Raw genomic sequence first — 19,867 nt, 5'->3', positions numbered from 1 at the left:
CAGCCATAACTGCCATGGAGACCGTCATTCCCACAGGGGAAACCGGGAGGCATAGAAGTCTGTGGCACTGATGGAAAAAAAAGAAGGATGACTCAGGGTATATCCAAGAACCCATGGAGAATGATTCCCAGTCAGTGGAGCTGAGCCCCAGTCATGGGATTGGCATCACGTGCCCAGAAACGTGTGAAGGAGAAATGTAAATAATTTGGGCCGGAGAACCCACCGTGCTGTCTTTAGACATACCCACAAATTCTTTGACGATCCTCCCATCAAAAGGTGGGGTCTAATTCTCCTCTCCCGACAGAGTGTGACAGGAGGGCTCCCACATGACATCCAAAGCTAAGGTCAAACAGGGCGGAGGCGGCGGGGGGGCACTACGACATCTGCTAGGCTCTCGGGACACGGGACACGTGCTTTTGGAGCCAAAGGGGCACATCTTCCCAACAGCAACTGCCCGACATGCAAATGCTGGGCCTGCAGATGACTCCAGCCCCCGGCCTGCAAGGCCACTCAGCTGACGCAGGGGGGACAGATAAGTGCTACCCCCCTCCCCCACCCCCGCTGAGAAAGTTCTAGCCATGCCAGTAAGCCAAAAAGAGGGATAAACGTACGAGGAATGGGTGAGATTTAAAAGTGTCACTATTTACAGCTAACGTGATGAAGCACCTAGTTTATCAACCGATCGTGTTGGATTTTCTATTAGAGTTGATGAATGTAGCAAGGTCACTAGATAAAACATCGAAATTCCTTTAAAACCCAACTGCATTTCTCTACGGCAGCAGCAACCATTTATAACTTTTCTTTTTTTTCATAATGCATTTTACAGTGTTATTAAACACATTTACTATCGAAGAGAAAATCTGAAGAGATGTTGTGTCCTCTGGTTACGAAGCACACATCTCCTTTAGGCCATGCTCGGAGTTACGATGTAAATTGATCTTGCAGAAGCATTTGAAATGAGGTAAAGCAGAAAGCACTGTGACACAAATACCAGCTAATCATAAAAACAAAACCACGCTGGAGACAGAAGGAAATGGGCTTATAACCCAATTTCTGTCTGATACACGTGAGGGAGCTAGAGACTCAGAACTTCTGGTTTCACGGCCCTTCCTCTGAAATGAGGTTGAGCTGAAAACACAGCAGGAGGAAATCTTACTTACTTCTAAAATAAAACACATCCCTTCACGACAAAGAGAAAGTCCCATTTACGGGCGAGCAGAAAGCTCCCGCTTCAAGTGTTTATTTTGCATTTTTTTTTTTTTCAACGCTTTTTATTTATTTTTGGGACAGAGAGAGACAGAGCATGAACGGGGGAGGGGCAGAGAGAGAGGGAGACACAGAATCGGAAACAGGCTCCAGGCTCCGAGCCATCAGCCCAGAGCCTGACGCGGGGCTCGAACTCACGGACCGCGAGATCGTGACCTGGCTGAAGTCGGACGCTTAACCGACTGCGCCACCCAGGCGCCCCAATTTTGCATTTTAAACCATCCGGCCTTCCGCTGCTCGGTAGAATCATGAATTTTTTAAAAGTAAAGTTCTGCTGCTGTTCAACCAGACCGTGCCACCTAGAACCATCCGTGTGAGAAGCACATCGGTTGCAAATTGGTTGAAGGCAAGACTGGGTCCCCACGTGATGTCACATGGCCACTCAGCCCACTTCTCCTTCCCCTGATTCTGCACCTGTGACTCTTTGCCGTTCAGACCTCAGCTTAAATGTCACCTCTCCAGAAAGGCTTTTCCTCACCACCAAATATAGAAGAGCCTTTACTGTATCACCGTGCCGTAAGGAGCACTTGCCACGAAATAGCATTTTCTTACTTAATTGCTTATGGTAAGTCCTCCGCAATTAGAAGGTCATCTCTAGAAGAGCAGAAATCTTCTTGTGTTTGTTATCGTCACTCTTAACCAGGACCAGGTCTGAACACACTAGATGCTCAGGAATTGGTTCTTAAACGAAAGAGGAAATGGTAACTTTCAATGTGGGGGCCTCCCTGGCTGAACTCCCCCCCCCCCCCCCCCCCCCCCCGGAGAACAGAGGTCAAGTGCTAGTGCTTTGGGAAGTGCAGCCGGGGCAGTGAGGGTAAGGGAGCGAGGCAGAGAAGGATGGGAAGCCATGCAAAGCACTGCCCTGCCGTGCTCGCACCTGCTTCCCCTCGGGCCACCAGGAGACCCGACAGTTGCTCAGCAAGACCGGGGCCACGTGGGATGTGTCTGCACAGGTTGTATAGGAAACTCCTGCCTCGGAGCAGCCGTCCTGGAGAAGGAAGAAAAGACATTTCCTGAGTTGGTCCTGTCTCCTGTTTCCCATTGGCTGAATTGCACTAGGTGGGGAGCCAGTCCCCTCCCATTTCCTTGTCAGCTGGTGCCTTTCAAAGCCACATGGAAGCCACATCCCACACTGTGGCAGGCTGGAAGGTGTCCGCATCCTAATCCCCGGGACCTGCGAGGGTTACCTTCTACGGCAGAAGACACTTTGCAAATGTGATCACACTGAGGGTTTTGAGATTATCCTCGTGGGGCCAAGTGCAATCATGTGTCCTTGTAAGAGGGAGGCAGGAGATCAGGCTCAGTAGTGGGAGACGTGGTGATAGCAGTCACAGGCTGTAGCGATGCAGAGAAGGGGTCACAGTGGAGCCACGCAGGCAACTTACAGGCATGCAAAGGATTCTTGCTTGGAACCCTCGGGAGGAGCCAGCCCTGGTGACACCGTGGTCTTGGCCCTGTGGGTCTCATTTCAGACTTCTGACCTCCAGAACTGTGAGAAAATAAACTACTGCTTTAAACTACTGAGTCGGTGGTAACTTATTACAGCAGCAATAGGAAACCGATACCCACGCCCTCCAGGGGAGTGTCCTCTAAATCCGTGGCAAGAGCATCCAGAGAGCCCCGGATAAGCATGGCCAGAGAACTGGAGGTATGTAAGATGTACAGCCTACAAGGACCCACGTGACTGCTTATATCAAGGAGCTTAGGACAGAGAAAATGTGTACTTGCTGATTGTATTAGCATTGTCCTTTATTATAATTCATTGTTTTCTTTTAATTTTAGAGAGGGGAGGAAAGAGTGCAAGTGGGAGAGAGAGGCAGAGGGAGAGAGAGAGAAAATCTTAAGACAGGCTCTGTGCTCAGAGCAGAGCCCGGTGCGGGGCTCAATCCTATGACCCCGGGATCATGATCTGAGCTGAAATCAAGAGTCAGACGCTCAACGGACTGAGCCACCCAGGCACCCCGGTTATACTTCATTTTCACTTGTGAATAACTGCCCAGCTCTGAAAAACGTCCCTGGGCCTCTCCGGTGATGTTTACATATGTCACATAACCTATACTCTAGCCAGACCATCAGAGACACGCCTTCAAATCTGGTAAAAATCCATCCTTACAGAAACGATTTTATTCTAGGTAGATTTGATAAAGAATGTATAGAGAGCATAGTACGTATTAGGTAACCCCAGCTGCTTTGGTGAACACCTACATTTCAAGTGCCCACTGCTACTAAGGACCATTTCTTGCTTGCATAGTGGACCAAGAAGGATGTAATGGTAGGAGGGTATTGGCTCTGCTCCTATAGCTATTCAGGGGCCCAGCTGACAGGGGTTCTGCCTCCTTCAACATTTATCTTCCGAGGTTACCCTAGCCACAAACAAAGTTGGCAAAAAGAGAGCAACTGACTGGATAAGAACACGTGCCTTTTAACCTCCTCAGTCTGAAAGTGACATCACCTGGCATTACTTCCATGCAAGGGATGCTGGGAAATGTAGCCCCAGGCTGGGCAGCTACCTTTTCAGTTACACTCTGCATCATGTAAGGGGAGAATGTGTACGTGCTGATTGTATTAACAAGCTTCGGTGGACAGCCGGCTGTCACTTGCCACGGTCTGTCCCTCTGGCCAAGAGATATTCGTGAGGACTCTTTCCCTCAAATGTGAAAAACTCTTCTCCCAGCCAGAAAGGAACATCCAAGGGAATTAACTCAAAACCCTATTAGTTACTGCATCCCTAAGGGCAAAACAGATGGGTAGCCAACAAGAGACTGCTCAATCTGTACGATTAAAAGAAGTCAGAGATGGGGCACCTGGGTGGCTCAGCTGGTTAAAGCGTCAGACTCTTGATTTCTGCTCATGTCATGATCATGTGGTTGTGTGACTGAGCCCAGCACTGGGCTCCATGCAGGGTTCTCTCTCTCCCTCTCTCGTTGCCCACCCCTGCTCAAACATGCACTCACACTCTTTCAAAATGAATAAACATTAAAAAAAAAAAAAAAAAAAGTCAAGGATGGATGACCAGGAAGCTGAGGGGACACCATCCCAATTAAAAGTCTCAAGTTCTTGTCTGGTTTCCCGGCCTGAGCCAGTTTTTGGACCCAAGCCCATTGGCTGAAGACAAGACTGTCTCCCCAGCCCCCTGCAATACCACACGAGTCTGATCTCCCGGTCCTTCACCAAAGGGATCTACTTGGGTAACAATGCTGAGGAATACCCAAGCGTCTTGACGACTCTTTGACAGGGTATTGGTAGACATTAACACCTAGAGTCACTAATCATCCTCACGGGCCTCTGTTAGAGTCAGGAATATTGGGGCTAGGTAATAAGTGGATCCCAGGCCCAGATCCAAGTTACAGTGGCTACAGCGGGTCCGTGGCGCCATCTAGAGGTCATTTTCCCAGACCCCAAACATATAACGGAACTAGACATGCTTGGTCGTTGCACAACCTCACCTCACGTTGGTTCCTTGCCTTAGGGTAAGACTACCACCACAGTGCACACGTCAAGGAGAATGCTCTGAAACGACTCCCCTCCGTGAAAAAGATGGTGACTCAAAAGTGCTATGGCATCCCAGGGGGAATGGCAGGAATTAGCGTCATCACCAAAGAACTAGAAGATTCAGGGTGAGGCCCCCATCCTGTTGCCTTTTAATGCACAAATGCGGAACCTACAAAAACCAAACAAATCCAGTGGACTATGGCCAAGTCGCCCAAGTAGTAGGCCCAAGTGCAGCTACTGTGCCACGTGTGGTGGTGTTCCCAGGTCAGAACAGCTTGATCTCATTGCATGTTATATATGATTTCACATTCATTCTTCCTTAGGTTCCTGGTTTTTTCCATTAATTTCAAATAAACTGAAGTCAATGTAAAACTTTGAAGATACCCAAGATATATAGGATGAGATTGATTTCTTCAAAGACAGCTCTGTAATTAAAGCTTAGTAAACATTACCTCTGATGATAAATTATTCATAGAGTGCTTATCTGGCAATTTCAGTAGTTCAGGACATGGCCAAAGAAGCAGAACTTGACTTCGTGTGAGTAACAATTGCTAAGTCCACATGAGCTTTGCTGACCCTGATTTTGCTTCTGCCTGGAGCGAGCCCGAACAGCTTATCCTCCCTTTCGCCACACACGACAGGTGCCTCCCTCTTTCCCGATGCTGCACCCTGTGTTCTCAGCAGCTTGTGATCTGTCATCCGCAAACTGCCCATAATCACCTCCTCTCTTTTATGTTCCGCCTTTTATTTTTTTAAATATTTTTAATGTTTATTTATTTTAGAGAGAGAGAGAGAGACAGAGTGTGAGTGGGGGGAGGGACTGAGAGACAGACTGAAGCAGGCTCCAGGCTCTGAGCTGTCGGCACAGAGCCCGACGCGGGGCTCGAACTCATGAACGACGAGATCAGGACCTGAGCCGAAGTCGGCTGCTCAACCGACTGAGCCACCCAGGTGCTCCAATGTTCCACCTTTTAGCTCTAACTCAGTCTTGGCATGTTCCCTGCAGCCCTCTTGGGTGAGGACTCTGGTTCCCAGCCCTGTACCGCCGGGCCTACTACGCCGTAACTGTCCCCTGGTACTTCCAGACCATTTCTCTCATTTCTGCGATGTAATCCTCAGGATCTTTAGAGCAATGCTATTAGACCATCCCTCCTCATCCAAGTATCTGGCTCACACTGACTTTCTCTGCAGCATGATTCTGCAGACTTCTTTCACATGAACAACCCACCCGGTGCCCTGACTTCTTGATCCTTCGACCTCATGACCTCCTCCCCCTCTAAATTCTAGCTTCCACTGACTCCTTTCCACTGCTTTTTAGCATACTCCCTGCTAGGTACACTTCTCTAACCATGTTACCTCATCAGGACCTCCCAGCCATGAAGCCACCATTTTCTTCAATGCTTTCACTTCCCTCCTGCCCCAGATTAGAATCTCTGGTCCATCAGTGTAATCATTCAATTGTGTTCACCCTCAACTCCTTTCTTATCCCTTCCTCTTCTCCACTTAGCCTAAAAAAAAAAACAAACAACCCATCCACGGTAAACCCGATTCTCTAAGTCTGTATGTGAGCGGCTGGATGTTGCTGGAGAAACACCCAAGCACACTCTCACCTTGAGCTTATGACCATGATTCTCAGAGGCCGCCCATCACATCCACCCTCCCACCCTTCCCTAGTGAAGGGACTCCCATGGTTTCCTGGGTCCCAAGGCCACTATCTCAAAATTCCTCCCTTTTTATTTTTATTTTATTTTTTTATCTTTTTTTCAACGTTTTTTATTTATTTTTGGGACAGAGAGAGACACAGCATGAACGGGGGAGGGGCAGAGAGAGAGGGAGACACAGAATCGGAAACAGGCTCCAGGCTCCGAGCCATCAGCCCAGAGCCCGACGTGGGGCTCGAACTCACGGACCGCGAGATCGTGACCTGGCTGAAGTCGGACGCTTAACCGACTGCGCCACCCAGGCGCCCCAAAATTCCTCTCTTTTTAAACTTCATGTCACTATTCCTCCCATCCCCCAACTTCTACTTAATTATGAAAACCGAAGAAGCAGAAAACAGTGTACCTTCTACCACATCTTCCAATTTATCCCATGGATTCCTGGGGCTTTTGTGTCATTTAGATGTTGACTTTCTCTTCCCTGAGCTCACAGTTTTTATATCCAGTTTCCTGTTTGTCTGCACTTGGACCCATATTAGGCATATGAAGTATAGTATGTCCAAGAAGGAATTCCTCTCCCAAGAGAGAATTTACTCTCCCCCAGCTTCCCTATGTCTACAGGTGTTAGATGTCATTTGTAATTCCTCTCTGTCCCTAACATCTTACTTTGGATGCATTAGCAATTCCTGTTGGCTGTGTGTCCCAGATGAGTTCCAAATCCAATCATTTCTCACCATATCCACCGCTACCAATCTCTCTGACTAGTCCGGTAATCGCTGACTGATCTTGCTTCCTGCTTGTCTCCTCATCAATGACCAGGACAATCTTTTCAAGCTGGAAATTGAGGGGCTCTTGGGTGGCTCAGTCGGTCGAGTGCCCCGCTCTTGATGTTAGCTCAGGTCATGATCTCACACAGTTCCTGGGATCGGGCCCCACCTTGGGCTTAGTGCTGAGTGTGGAGCCTGCTTGGGATATTCTCTCTCTCTCTCTCTCTCTCTCTCTCTCTCACTCCCTCTCTCACTGTCTGTCCCTCACCTGCTCACATGTGGTCATATACTCTTTCTCAAAATAAATAAACTTTTTTTTTTAATTTTTTAACATTTTTACTTATTTTTGAGATACAGAGAGAGAGCACGAGTGGGGGAAGAACAGAGAGAGAGAGAGAGAGAGAGAGAGAGAGAGAGAGAGAGAGAGACACACACAGAATCCAAAGCAGGCTCCAGGCTCCGAGCTGTCAGCGCAGGGCCCAACATGGGGCTTGAACCCGTGAACCGTGGGATCATGACCTGAGCCGAAGTCGGACGCCTAATTGACTGAGCCACCCAGGGTGCCCCTCAAAATAAATAAACTTTAAAAAGAAAGATGAGGGGTGGCTGGGTGGCTTAGTCAGTTAAGCATCTGACTTCGGCTCAGGTCATGGTCTCGCAGTTTGTGGGTTCAAGGCCCATGTCGGGCCCTGTGCTGACAGCTCGGAGCCTGGAGCCTGCTTCGGATTCTGTATCTCCCTCTCTCTCTGCCCCCTCCCCTGCTCACGCTCTCTCTCTCTCTCTCTCAAAAATAAACATAAAAAATTGTTAAAAAGAGATGAAAATTGAATGAAGTCATGTTTTGCACAACACCCTTCATTAATTTTCTACCGTCTTTTAGAACAAAATCTAAACCGTGCATGGTCTGCTGTGCCCTTCGTGAGGCCCCACTGCCTTCCTCTCCTCACTCACTGATCTTCCCTCCCTCTGCCACCCCTAGTCCCCAGTCACACTGCTCTTCTCATTTTAGCTTCTTGTTCCTGGAGCACAAACTCGTTCTCACTTCACGATCCTCACTCGCTCTTGCCTCTAGAACTCCATGTGACTGGCTGTCTTCCCTCATGTAAGTCTGCTCAAAAGTCACTTCTCTCACCCGCCCCCCACCCCGTCTCTTCCAAAGCACTTCCCCTTTTCACTCTGTCCTGTTTTTCTTCACAGCACTTAACCTGTGTTACGTCATGTTCATGGTCCCCGTGCTCTTGTGCTGTCGCCTCTCACATGGACTCGGGGCTTAGCCATGTGACTTGCCTTGGCCCCTGGGACGTTAGAAAATGTGACCCAACCAGAAGCTTGCGACGTGCTGGCACCTTGGGGGATGCCTTCATGGACCGCCAGCTGCCAGGTGAGGAAGCCTGAAGCCAGCCTGCTGGAGAGGCCACACGGGGGATGACTCAGACACATCTGCTGACAGCCCCAGCCTCCAGCTATCCAGCACCTGCTAACTGGGCCGGATGCACACATGAACCCCGCATCACGATGTGGATCTGAGGCACGCCCTTCCAGCTGATCTCTCCCCAACGCCAGTCCACGGAATCGTGAGCAAATAAAAGTTGTTTCAGGCCGCCGGGTTTGGGGATGGTTTGTTATACAGCAGTATACGATACCAACATATATGATACATCACAGCCTAGGATTTTATGTCCATATGCTTATTTGCTCACGGTCTGCCAAGTCTTCTAAAATTTACGCTCTAGGAGGAGAGAAACATTACCTTGAGTACACCGTGGTCTGCCGTCTGGCTCACAGAGGCACAGAGGAGGCATCTGTTGCTGAATGAATGAACAGGCTCTTGTGGAACAGCCTCACCTTGTCCCACGGCTTCCACTAAGATCTCTAAATTTGGCCCATTAGAGAGCTCTGTCTAACGGGGCACCTGGCTGGCTCAGTCCGTACAGCACGTGACTCTTAATCTCAGGATTGTAAATTCAAGCCCCACATTGGGTATAGAGATTACCTAAAAATAAAATCTATTTTTTAAAAAAAAGGAAGGGAAGATCTGTCTCCTATATTCTAATTGACCACTAGACATGACCAATTGAAATTTAACACCTTCTAAATTGATGGGGTTTTTTTTTTTCTAAGTTTGTTCTCAACTTTTCTCCTCTACGTCATATTTTAGCAGTGGCACAATGAGGTGTGACAACACTTAATTTTATGTGTCAACTTGGCTAGGTGATGGTGCCCATTTTTTTTTTTTTTCTTTTTGGTCAAACACCAGATGTCACTGTGAAGTTATTTTTTAGATGTGATTAACATTTATTTTGTTTTTTAACGTTTATTTATTTATTTTAAGAGAGAGCGAGCAGGGGAGGGGCAGAGAGAGAGGGAGAGAATCCCAAGCAGGCTCCGTGCTGCCAGCGCAGAGCCTGACATGGGGCTCAAACTCACCAACTGGAGATTAGGACCTGAGATGAAATCCAGAGTTGGATGCTTAACCAACTGAGTCACCCAGGTGCCCCTAGATGTGATTAACATTTAACTCAGTAGACTGAGAAAAAGCACAATACCCTCCATAATATGGGTGGGCCTCATCCAATCAGTTGAAGGCTTTAACAGAAAAGACTGAAATCCTTTGAGTAGGAAGGAATTCTGTCTCCAAATTGCCTTCAGACTCAAGACTACAACATTAACTCCTGCCTGAATCTCCAGTCTCCAAGTCTACCCAGCAGGTTTCAGACTTGCCTGTGCACACAAATGCAGGTGCCAATTCCTTAAATCCCTCCTCCCCAGCTCTACAACACACACACACACACACACACACACACACACACACACACACACACACACACCATTGGTTCTGTTTCTCTGGAGAACCCCAACACAGGGTTATCTTTGACAATCCCCTCTCCCTCTTTTTCCAACATCCGTTCAGTCACCAAAGCCCTACTGGTGCCGTATACAACATGCCTCCTGCCGCTACCCTTTCTCTGCCTCCCTGTCCCCTGTCTTGCTTTCGACTCTCAGCATCTCTCACCTGGACTATTTTAAAGTCTCCTAACCAGTCTCTCTGCTTTATCTCCTGCCAATCCACAAGCTACTCCACCACCAGGGTCACCTAAGAATCTGATCGTGACACACCACCACCAAAGTCTCCCACGGTCTAACGAATACAGCTCAAACTCCTCAATGTAACATGAAAGCTCTTTATCAACAAGTTCAAGTTCTATTCCCAGCTCCGTATCTCTGACTCCTAAAAAAACCCCAAATTCTAGCTATATTTAGCACCTGTGGATCCCCAAACATGTCATTTCATACCTTCACGCTTTTACATATTTTATTCAATTTACTTGGAATGCCTATCAACTCGTTTTGAAAACATTCCAACCTACTCCTCAAGCCTTAACTCAGATGTACTCTTCGTTCGTAAGCTGTCCCTGGATGCTTGGTCATAGCGTTTAGACAATGATAAAGATCTTTTCGCTAGTCTTATTGTCTTGAAATTGATGTATGTGTCTGTGTTTCTCAAAGACAAGAGGCTCCTTGATGGCAGGGACTGTGTATAATAATAGATACTAATAGATTTTAATAGTAACAGTAGTAATTAGATCACTAAAGGAAAAATAAGGTAAAAACAGAAAGGGGGGCAAACCATAAGAGAATACAGAGGACAACTGAGGGTTTCCGGGGGCTTGGGGTGGGGGAATGGGCCAAATGGGTGATGGGTATTAAGGAGGGCACTTGTTGGGATGAGTGCTGGGTGTTATATGTAGGTGATGAACCACTAAATTCTTCTTCTGAAATCAATACTACACTATATGTTAACTACCTTGGACTAAATCAAAAATAGATAGATAGATAGATAGATAGACAGATAGATAAAATTAGATCCCTAGTCCTGGTCTTCTGTTTAGCTCATAACAGCCATTCAAAAACTGTCCACTGAGCCAATTTTTGTGTGTTAGATTTTAAGCCCTTTGAAGGCAGAAACCATATTGATGTTGATCTTTGTATCACTCATGGTGCCTCTCATAGGATCTCGTACAAAGTATAAGGATAGGGTACATAGAACTATGGACACAGTATACAGATTAAGTACCTAGTACATAGGCTCTTGCTCAATAGAAGAGTGAATTAAAGAAAAGCTTCAGTTCTCTGGAGAAGACAGAAACATCTCATTTCCTGTAGCTACAATGTGTCTGCCATCATTGGATTCCCTTGCTCAGGGTTGTCACAATGATATTAAGTCAAGCAAGAGTTTGTGCAAAGAAGAAACCACTGAAGGTCACAGTCTGGAGGAAGAGGAAAGAGAAGGGGACTGTCTGTTAAAAAAAAAAAGAAAACTATAAGAACTTTATTTCCTATTTTCTCACAGTCTTCTAGAAAACATTCTTTTTTCTTTTGACAGATTTCAAACCCACAGGAAAGTTGAAAGAACAGTACAATGAACAGCCGGATACCCCTCACACAGATTCACCAACATCTCACCACACCCATTTCCCCATCTCTCTGTTTCTCTATCTATACTTCCTTAGTGCTGAAACGCCGTCACGGCATTTCACCCCCAAATACCGCGAGTTGTACCACTCAGAAGGAGGACTTTCTCTTACGTCACCAGAACACCATTATCCCACCTAAGAAAAGCAACATTAGGGGCACCTGGGTGGCTCAGTCGGTTGAGCGTCCGACTTTGGCTCAGGTCATGACCTCACAGTTTGTGAGTTCGAGCCCCGCATCAGGCTCTGTGCTAACCGCTTGCTCAGAGCCTGGAGCCTGCTTCAGATTCTGTGTCTCCTCTCTCTGCCCCTCCCCTGCTCACGCTTTGTCTCACTCTGTCTCTCAAAAATAAATCAATGTAAAAAAATTAAAAAAAAAAAAGCAACATTAATTCAATAAAATCATCTAGCATAGAATCTGGACTCAAATCTTCCTTATTTTTCCTCCAAATATCTTCGATGGCATTTTTTTGGACCCAGAATCCAATTGAGTCTCACACATTGATTTGGCTGTTAACATCTCTTCTCCTCAAACTGTTCCTCTGTCGATACCAAACACCTGAAGATCCAGGTCAATTGACCTGTAGAACGTAGGACGTTGCTCTGTTAGGATTTGGTTCAGGTCAAATGCTTCCAGCAAGGTTTGTTGTGTCCCTCCTGTAACATCAGGTCAGGGGACTCACAAGGTCACATTGTCCCACTTCTGGAGATGCCCAGCTTGATGAGGTGCAGATAAGGTGGAGGTATCTCCAATGCAAAGACACACTGTGTGATTAGTAAGTAACCTGTGAGATCATGTAAACATGTCTTCCTTGGGGCACCTGGGTGGCTCAGTGGGTTGGGTGTCCGACTCTTGCTCAGGTCATGATCTCACTGCTCGTGAGTTCGGGCCCCATGTCAGGCTCTGTGCTGACAGCTCAGAGCTTGGAGCCTGCTTCAGATTCTGTCTTCGTCTCTATGCCCCTCCCCTGCTTGAGCTCTGTCTCTCTCTCAAACATAAAAACAAAAAACTTAAAAAAGTTTAAACACATCTTCCTTAGTCTTTTTCCCAGTGGGTCATTGATGACCATTGCCTGAATCACTGATTACATTGAGAGTTAACAAAATGGTGCTTTTCTAAAGCTACAGTCTAAACTTATTAACTTATAATCTTTTCTAAAGCAGAGCCTCCCTCCTACCCCTTTTGAGTATCATTATGGAGCCACAAGATTTTTTTTAACTCAATATCATCGTTTACCAAGATGATTATTTTGATCCTCAAAGTTTCCCAGATTTGGTAAGTGGGTTCCCTTTCAAAGCTGGCTTCTGTCCCTGTGACACAGATTTTTAAATAATCTTTGAACATATCTTGCTTCCTGGCACACAAGATGTTCCTAACTTAGACCCAGTATCAGCCGATTCTCTAAGGAGCCGCTGTTCTTTTCTGGCAGGAAATAGAAAGCAACACCTGGTCTCTAAGTGAGCTCACTGCCATGGGGGTGCCATTGATTCTAGGTTCTTTCTATGGACACCGCTAGAATATCACATCATGATCTTACACTCATGGATAGCTCCAGTTCAATTCTTCCCCCAATTGCACATTCTTTGGCTTTCACTGAAAACCCTCATTAGTTCCAAGAATGAGGAACACAGCCTGAGAAGATCTGGATCTGGAAGAGGAGGGGGGCACACTGGCAGCAGGCGATGCAGCTTGAGCAGGCATGGAGGCCCTGACACTGGAGAACGAGGGATACGGGCACGAGGGCCTTTAAGAAGGAGGGCTCAAAGCATAAGAGACTCTTAAAAACTGGGAACAAACTGAGGGCTGATGGGGGGTGAGAGGGAGGGGAGGGTAGGTGATGGGTATTGAGGAGGGCACCTTTTGGGATGAGCACTGGGTGTTGTATGGAAACCAATGTGACAATAAATTTCATATACTTAAAAAAAAAAAGAAGTGCTCTCAGCGATTGTCGAAAGCCTGGAGGTAGATGGGGAGCCCATATAATTTATCGATCAAATCAAGACACTTCTGAGAAAGAAAGCAAAGTGCTATTAATAACCATGCCAGAGGGGCTCCTGGGTGGCTCAGCTGGTTGAACATCCGACTCTTGATTTGGGCTCAGGTCATGATCTCAAGCCCCACATCAGGCTCTGCACTGACAGCACAGAGCCTGCTTGAGATTCTCTCCCTCTCTCAAATAAATAAAACTTGAAAAAAAAATTAAAAATAACCATGCCAGACAGCACGCATGAACTAGCACTATTTTGGGCTGGCTTAACACATGGTTACTCCAGGAAGAGAGAATAAAGGAGAGACCAGAATAAAACTTACTCCAGCGTTTCCTGTCTTTGGGACCGTGGGTTACTGTACTTGAAAAGGCAGTTGTAAATGCTGCTTCTCCGGCTGGGGGTGGTGGGCATGTCTGTGTGATGGCCCCTTGTCCTGCGGAACAGGCTTCATTTACAAGGTGTGTGGCCAGGGCCCTCTCTGGAACCCACTGGGGTGGACATTCTTGCAGAAGGAGCCTCTCCGCTCCAACTCTGTCCACCTCCCTTCCTGATAGGGCAAGAGCAAGAGCAACTTCATCCACAGGAGAATAAACTGTCTACAGGTATGCTGGATGCTAGGTGTTGGCAGAGTTTCTGTAAGAAATCCTGCTGCCCAACACCAGGGGAAGTGGGGGGCTGCAGAAAGCCAGCCTTAGAAGCAGAGGCTGCCCCTGGGCTCACATGTATCTTCTCCCTAGAGAAAGGAGAATGGCCTTCAGTCCCAGCCAGACTCTTGTCCAGGTAGCCCGGACTCTGCCTCCGGTTTTGGGGGTAGTTCTGGTTTAGGGCAGGGGGAAATTAAAGGAGAATGCAAATGGGGTACAGAGAAACCATCCGGTTTCAGTGAATTGGCTGCAAACATACTCAACTCTGAACTGTGTTAAATCCTAAAACTCCTTTGATGGTTCAGAAGACGCCTGAGTCTTGTAAAGCTTCGGGGTCCCCATGAACACGCCTGGCTGTAAACACCCAGCTGTGCCCAGTCGTACACGGCCTGAGGGATACAGGCGACACGCCTTGCGTGCGTGTTCTCAACACGCCCTGGGCCACTATCACAGCCTAAAGGGTCACCAGGTTTTGTGCCTAATTTCTAGTGAGCTAAAATTAGTAACAGGTAACAAGCTGTTACATTTTGAAGGGACGTCCGTGGGCTATGACTCTCACAGCTGTTTTCATTACTTTCCACGGATCTAATTCTGGCTTAGAGACTACCCCTGGAGGCTGGAGGCCTGATTTACAGACCTGGGTTTGAAGACGAACACACCACGGTTTTGCTTTGATAATGGAGGTCAAGCTGGAGTGTCTGGGACCCCAGGGGACTGGTGTTTTGAGTCTACGACGTTCTTGGTAAAAACAGACAACAGAAAGAGATCCATCCACAAACTTCGGGAACTCTCCATTGCTTGCGGGACTAGGGACTTAGCTTGTAGAATGGTGCTCAAAACTCTCCTCCATCTGATCTGCGTACCCAAAAGCCTCAATATATTTTCTATCCCATACGCAGTCCATCCGCTGTGGCCGGTGCCTCTGAACGCATTGAGATGAGTTTCTTGCTGGTCACTCCCTCTGCCTGGGTCCACCCCTTGGCCAGGAGCCTGCTGCCTTTGGAGCTACAGACCTCAGTATCCAGCACCCTCCTGACACGGCCGAACATATTCCCGCCTTAGTGACAAGGAAGAAGTTTCTTCCAGCAGTTTTTGCCAGGCTCCGTTTCATCCACTGTCCAGAGACACCTTTCTAAAACACAAACCAAGCCCTTCAACTGTCCTGCTGAAAGCCCCCCGATGACCCCAAAGCTCAAACTCCTTATCACTACATAGGAGGAGCCCCTTTTGAGCAACCACCGGCCCATCCCCCTTGGTCCTCTAGCTCAGGACTGCTCAGGGTTTCCTCCCGGGGCCAGGCTGGCCTCCCTTCTGCCTCCTGGATTTGTGTATCACCTGGCTACCTTCTGCAGGTTCCCTTGCCCATGACCTAAGCGCCGGGATGGACATAAGCAGCCTTGTTTCTCTCACTAGAAGCCCACAACCAGCCTTTAATGAACGTTTCATGATCACTAAAAGAAGAAAGATGGGATGAATGATGTAGAATTGCAGTGAGATAGATCCAGGACCATAAGGGGGCAAAAAACCCACAGGAGGTTGTACACCAGGGTGGTGGTTCACAACCTTGGGAGCTCCCCAGGTGAAATCTGAACACCCCGCCTCTGTACACACCCATGGAGGGCAGGGAGAGACTGGAGGAGGAGGCAGACCACTGCAGAGGGCTGGGTGGCGGGTTAAGCAGGCAGGGACCTTACAGACTGGGCGTGTCTTGGGCAAGATCTCCACACCCACTGGCCAGAATCTTAAGTCTGTAAACAGGCCTTAACTGGGTTCAGTCACATACACTGTCCAGATAAACAACAACACCTGACTCCCTCAAGACTGTATCCTTGAAATGGCTTGCACTGTGGGGATGATGTATAAAACATACATCCCAAGGACAGGGGAGGGGGTGGGGAGCCTGCAGTTGCCCAGGTCCAGTCTGTGGGTCAACCGACAGTCACGGCCCCTCGATGGTGTCTCCGGCATAGGGCCAGGGCAGTGGCTCGTCTGCTGATTTGGGTGTGACTGCTAGCCCAGTGGGAAGGGTTGGAAGCTAATGTCTTGGAGTGATTTTTGTTACCTGGGCACGTGCACCTGCCATAGACAGATTGTACCTTTTCGGGATACACTCTTACGGTAGTGTGACCTCAGTTCTCTTTAACCATTCCGAAGTCTTGAAAACCTCTTTTGTGTAGCACCAGGGAGCGATACCTAAACTGGGTGCCCCAGCTGGTATACAGACGGCCACCATCTTGATGTAAGGTTGTTCATCTCCAGTAAGCACGTCCCTGACAGACACTTGTCAAGTGTAGACTATTCTAGTTTGGATATTCCAATTCTTATAAGCACAACAATCAACCCCGAAGCAGAAATAACCAATTCCTTCTATCAGCTGTGCCTTGGAAACCGGGTACGGTTTTCCTTTCCATTTCCTGTGTGTTTGCATTTTGGAATATTGTTCCTATTTATCTGGGCTTACTTCTCCTGGCTCAGTGACAAGGAAATTAGGGAAAATTAGGAATAAGGACTAGATATGGTGAGAATAGGAAGGTAAAATTGCTTCAATATTATCAACACAAAAGCATCTCTTTGCTGGACGGATAAACAATACAACATGTATGCACGGCTCCTTGTATGTGACTGGTCACGGGCTCACTGTAGGATTCTACCAGAAAACATTTTAAGGAAAAAAAAAAAGCAATACTGGGGCACTGCTAGCTCATTCTTAGGCTTAGCTTGATGCTACGTCGATCCTGAAGTGAGAATTAATTATTCCTTATTTTTCTCTCCTATTACAAGCTTTCCAGCTACTTTTGGAAGACAAAAGTGAGCAGACTCTTTTAAGAGTTCCTATGTGTATTTTGGCTTTCTTTGCTGGGGTTGTGTTATTTTCTAAAAGTGATTTTCTAATCTCTTAGATTCGGTGGCCTCAACTATTTTCTCTCCTCCTACGCCCTGCCCCACCATCCCTCCATACATTCCCAATTTACTCATTTTCCTCGGATACATATTTTCAAATTGTCTTGCTCATTGGTGTTCACCATTCTGTTCCCAATATACAGAGATGCAAAATTCATAAGAGAATCCTGAACAGTGAGGTTACCCAAATGAGTTTTAAACATGACAGTTCTTGAAACTAGGGGACAAGGTTTGGTGTAATCATAAGTATTATTTTTATGCAATCTTAGTAATGAATAAATTGCTGAAGCATCACAAAGACAATTAGACAAAGAAAAACACCGAGTAGCACCTATTTACGTGTCTACGTTCTACTCCTGTGACATTGTCAGCAATTATTAGAGGTCAGAGGTGAAAAAGGCAGATTAGGGCAATCAGGCCAGGTTTTTTCGCAAACAGTTGTGTGCAGCATTTTTGTGTAGCAATCTTAAGAGAGAGAAAAAAAAGATTTCATATAGCCTGCGGTAGGCATAATAAGATATAAGAGATACTCTCTCTTATTTTATTTTTTTAATTTTGAGAGGGACAGAGAGAACATGAGCAGGGGAGGGGCAGAGAGAGAGAGAGAGAGAGAGAGAGAATCCGAAGCAGGCTTAGCACTGTCAGCAAGGAGCCTGACACAGAGCTGGAACTCATGAACCCAGGGATCATGACCTGAGCCGAGATCAGACACTTAATCACTGACTGAGACACGCAAGCATCCCAATATGTCTTAAATATAGTAAGTGTTGCAAACCACATAGAGAAACTGAAGTTTAGCTTTTATGTGCCGCGCCCACATTTTTTACTACTTCCACAGGTCCTCGCAGCAATAGTTAGAATTCAGGGGGAGAAGAAGGAATGTGAAGAATCACATTCATGTTTCTGGGAGCACTTCCCCACTGGTCTGGACAATGGGGATGACCTGCTCTGCCCTGCATGTTCCCCTCCAGCTGCAGAGTCTAGTGAAAACGAGAATATCGTACCCCAGAGGGCTGTGCCCCATCCTAAACAAAGGCCAGATTACACAATAAAGCATCATTTCTCTTTCAGAAGCTTCTGCAGCAGAGGGCCAAGTGAGCGAACCAACACGTGGGAAAAGGTAGTCTTCCGCGGAAAAAAACACCCGAATTGTTTCTACGGTGCTTTTTCATTGCCTCCCTGGCCACTTTCTATCCGGTTGTCAGCTTCTCTTCAAATGCAAGTCGGACGCGCCAGAGATCCTGCACCGCCTTCTGGAAAACCCCAACCTTTCTACCCCCGGCGGATCATCAAGGCCTCAGTGCACCCTGCAGGTGTACACAAGGAAGTGTGCACCCCCATCTGTAACGGCACACCTTCTCATGTTGATCTCCCAACAGAAATTATTCCCCCCGCCCACCACCTTGTGTCCCTCCTCCTCACAACTCAGGGCAGATGCCATTATTACAAAGAGCTCCTAAAACCTGACTCTGCTGCTCTTTCCCTAATTTGGGGTAGCTTGATTTAAATGAAGACTCTCAGCACCCAGCAATTATTTCCACCACAGCGGTTATCACATTGTAATTAGCCCCTCCTTGGCCCGTGAGCTTCCCGTGGCCACCGAGCTTAGCAAAGCGTTTGGGCACATAGTAGGGGTTCAAGGAACCCTTGCGTGAACTCTAGGAATATACCCTCTTGAGGTATGTCATCTAAACGGCCAAGCACACACACCCGTAATGTACAGATCAATGAATTTTCACATACGTATCCATGGAGATAGAAACATAACGACGGCCCAGGTGAGCATTATCGAGCATTCCCCAGAGGCTCCCTTGAAACAACAGACTTTTATTGCTCTGGGAATGAGCCCCATGCATCTTGTGAAAGCGGGCTGGTGGCCAGTATGAACCCCAAGAAGATAGAAGCAGCCCTAATTCCCTGCCGGTAGAATGCCCCGGGAGAGGGAAGGGGAATTTTTACTCTAGAGAAAAGTGAGAACAGGAGGATTGAAGAATAGAACATAAAAAAAAAAAAAAAAAAAAAAAAATGCAACCGGCGAAAAGCGAGCATAACAATGACATTGCTTGCCTCCCCCCCCCACCCCCAACTCAACCCTGCAATGCCAGGGCCAGGCCCGGTGTGGGTGGTCTCAGGGTTGCCTGTCACCCCTCACAGCCGCCTTACCCAGGTTCTGATGGCTGTTGAGACACGGACACCAGAGTGACTCAGAAGTAACCGTAGTCAAGGCTTGCCAAACCTTGGGTGACACGCGCAAGGGGTCCCTTCTCCGACTGGGTTCTGGCTTCTCACCTGCACCTCCCACAGACCAACGTGCATTTTTGGGGCAGCGGACTTTGCTTAAGTCGCTCCCCTCCCCCGTCGCTGCGGCCTGACGCTCCTTCATTGACCCAAATGGGTGGTTTTTTTTTTTTTTGCTTTTGTGTTTTGCTTTTTTTTTTTTTCCTTTCTCAGTCCAGCATGTCTAGCATCACATTATTCCCAGAGGACTAAAAGAAAGACCTCCGCGCAGGCTGTCCAGGCGGTGCCCGCGGAAGGGGCGCCCCGTAACGCCCTCCAAGGCCGGCGGCGGGGCGAGCGGCAGCCCCGGCCCGAGGAAGTCAAGATGCCCCGTTGATTCCGCCGGGTCCCGGGCGAGGCCTTCGAGGGGGGCGCGCGCGCTCCCCGGGACGCCGCCCAGC

General features: G+C 47.7%; 1 long non-coding RNA gene across 3 annotated transcripts in view; it reads right to left on the bottom strand.

Moving 5' to 3' along the window:
- The window catches only part of LOC131504110 (uncharacterized), a 43,449-nt gene extending 23,737 nt beyond the window's left edge, over positions 1 to 19,712 (bottom strand). For all 3 annotated transcript variants that reach the window (XR_009257791.1, XR_009257785.1, XR_009257780.1), the window contains exons 1-2: positions 19,353 to 19,712; positions 2,144 to 2,254 (exon numbers count right to left, since the gene is read on the bottom strand). This is a non-coding gene — a long non-coding RNA (uncharacterized LOC131504110). The remainder of the gene's footprint in view (positions 1 to 2,143; positions 2,255 to 19,352) is intronic.
- Between the last annotated feature and the right edge of the window lie 155 nt (positions 19,713 to 19,867).

Source organism: Neofelis nebulosa, chromosome 1, assembly GCF_028018385.1.
Source record: "Neofelis nebulosa isolate mNeoNeb1 chromosome 1, mNeoNeb1.pri, whole genome shotgun sequence".
Lineage (NCBI taxonomy): Eukaryota > Metazoa > Chordata > Mammalia > Carnivora > Felidae > Neofelis > Neofelis nebulosa.
Note: the sequence above shows the minus strand (reverse complement) of the source record. Positions and strands in the feature narration are given on the sequence as shown.